This window comes from Etheostoma spectabile, chromosome 15 (genome assembly GCF_008692095.1).
Source record: "Etheostoma spectabile isolate EspeVRDwgs_2016 chromosome 15, UIUC_Espe_1.0, whole genome shotgun sequence".
NCBI lineage: Eukaryota > Metazoa > Chordata > Actinopteri > Perciformes > Percidae > Etheostoma > Etheostoma spectabile.
The window spans coordinates 17,095,526-17,098,346 of NC_045747.1; the positions used below are offsets into that span (position 1 = coordinate 17,095,526).

A 2,821-nucleotide genomic window follows, 5' to 3' on the forward strand; every position below is an offset into this window, starting at 1 on the left:
AAAAAAAAAAGCGCCATAACTGTGAAATTTAATCTGTCCTATTTTAGATCCGTCTGTAATAATTGATAGCTCACCACAGCTCTGATGCGACAGCAGGCTTTGATTTTATCTGAAAGATCTAATTGTAAGGCTGTGGTCATACAAGCTGAGGAAAACTAATAACATCACTCTCAACACGAAACCAGGCAGATAAAACAATCCCATCCTCGATGATACAGGAGGAAATCTCTGCATTTAGCGTCGAGCTGTCCTTATTGTCTTCATCAAAGAAAGCCATGCAACGTATACTGTATAAAGCATTATTCTGCTTGAATCATGACAATCTAAGAGTTGTGTTCAGCTTGTCTTCTTTCTCACCTCCCCTGTTTTACTTTTTTCTCTGCTTGCAATTTTTGCAATCCCCGGGTTCCTTCAAATAAAACGTTTTTTTTTTTTTAGCAAGTAAAGTGAAATTAGCGTAATTGTTTTAATGAAAAGACCTCAAGGCATTTTTTTTCTCCACCCTGTGAAAGCTGATGAGTCCCTCTCACCTAAAGCGCCAAGCTGTCCCCAAAATCAGAGGATAAGCAGAAAACAAAAACCACACCGACAGCAGAAAAATACAACAAATAGTACGAAGAAAAATTACCAAAAACAATACCCCTAAAATTATAATACTATTACTCAACATAATGCAGATGAAAGCACAGTCATATACACAAGTCTATTCCCCAAAGAGCTGCTCAGGATTTGCTCAGTAGGGGAAAAAAACAATTACAGCGGCATGAAATGAATAAAAGGTATATTCAGTTATCTGAGTCCTTTGAAGATGGGTGAGGTTGAGAAAGTAAATCTAATTCAACAGCGAGGGTTTTCCGTTGCAGAGGAGCCTATGAGGGCGGAAAAAAACTCCCAAAATGCAGAGATTAGTTGGTAGTATTGCCAGTTTCTGTGTGTGTGTGTGTGTGTGTATGTGTGTGTGTGTGTGTGTGTGTGTAGGAGGGGGAAGGTGGGATTGTAACGTAGGCCGATCGGGTCTGTAGCGGGCTGAGGAGGCAAACTTCAACAGTTTCAGGATTCCTGGGAGTTAATGATGAGGAGCCAGCAGAGGTGAGGACATTATGATCAAACACATGCAGAGAGAACAAAATGAACACATTCGGGGGGGGGGGGGTTGACAAAATAACAAAATAACAGAGGCACCCTAACAACATGTGAATACAAATCAGCTAATAAGGAGGACGGTCACCCTTCAGAACAGCTCCGGTCCTCGCTGTGAAGCTTTCATGCGGCTCCTTGCACTGTGCGTGGTGGGCTGTGGGAGCTTTTTTCAAGAGGGGAAGAAAGGGACGATGGAAGGGAAAACCTTCTGATAAAAGTTCTGTGATGTTTCTGGTTGGGACAAGGCTGCAGTTCCTTGTTTTGTTTTTTGTTCAAAACATGTTGTTTTCAATGAGAAAAATGTCCGAGGCTCTCTAAGCAACGGCGTAGCACAAAATTCTGGGCCCTGTAGGAAGGCATTTTCTGTGGGCCCCTCACCGCATCCACAGCTATTCATTCTACCATCATTTTGGGCCCCCCTCACATGAGATCCCCGGTACTCAGTCCCCTTTTTGCCCCCAGTCCAATGTCCCTGTCTCTAAGTCATTTATTTAAGTATTTTAAAAGTGTTGGCAATGTGTGCTGTCTGGCCTCCAGTGGGCAATCTGGCCTTTTGAGGCCGGCTACAAGCCGGATGCGTCACGCAAGCGTGTCAGCTGCGTGGCGTGACTGTTTTTGTTTTTGCTCCCATGTTAACAGGTAAGAGCTTACACACTGCACACGCGTCTCACGTGTGGCTCGAGCCGCGGCGAAAACGTGTGCATGTTAGACCTAGAACCGACGTCTATTTTTAACGTGACAAGCGAGCGTGTTGGAAGCGTTTCCAGGCAAAATAGAATAGGAATAGATGTTGATATGTGATTAATAAATGACATGTTGATATTTGAAAGTCTCCAGGTATTGACATCAAGGCAGACATAAAAGTTTTAGAATAACAAGATTTTCAAATAGGCTATTGCATCTGTCATCCAGAACGAAATATTGTGTTGCTTATTTTGCCGTCAATACTGCCGACGTTGTCTTTGCCATAATCAATCAGTATGTTTATGGTTATGGGAAACATATATACATATACACATGTGTTCGGACAAGGCTACTAGCAGCAGAGCCGCATCAGACACATTTCTGGTGTGTAAAGACAGAACAATCCACCCAGTCGCCAACTGACACACAGCAGAAACACATGCAGTGTGTAGCCGGCCGTAGTTTTTACACCGAGACAAATGACCAAAAATGATTTCATTTTTTTCCTCCCGGTATAGCCTACAGCAAAGGTTCCCAACCATTTTCCTCAGATCTGTCAAATGATCAATAGGCCTACCCATTGATCAACACAAACACTCATGTTCCAAATGTGTTCATTTGAATCGATTTCAAACAAATTTCAAATTTGGTCCCCGGGCCTTGAGTTTGACACGTGTACCTTAAAGCGTCCAAGTTTCTACACAAGGTGAAACTTCACAGGTCAGAGCGGTACGTTGATGCAGTGGTAGTCATTAGTCTCTAGTAGTCATTACTAAAAATCATTAGTAAGCATGAATTGTTTTTTTTTCTGGAGTCATGTTGTCTAAAATAAGCATGTTAAAGCTTTAGTGCGTAGCTTTTTAATCTTAGTAAATGTTAAGCCATTGCCAAATGAGTTGCTACAAAGCTAATTAAGACTATGTTCAAAAACTGGTGCTGTCCAGCAACTTTCGCGCGCAGAAAATCCAAGTTAAGATAATTACCTCTTCTGAAGAGT

The 2,821-nt window shown here is 42.1% G+C and overlaps 1 long non-coding RNA gene across 1 annotated transcript in view; it reads left to right on the plus strand.

Annotated features, from left to right (window-relative positions):
• LOC116703042 (uncharacterized) overlaps nucleotides 1–2,821 on the plus strand; it is a 14,553-nt gene that overhangs the window by 10,751 nt on the left and 981 nt on the right. The gene's annotated exons all lie outside the window — the stretch shown is intronic.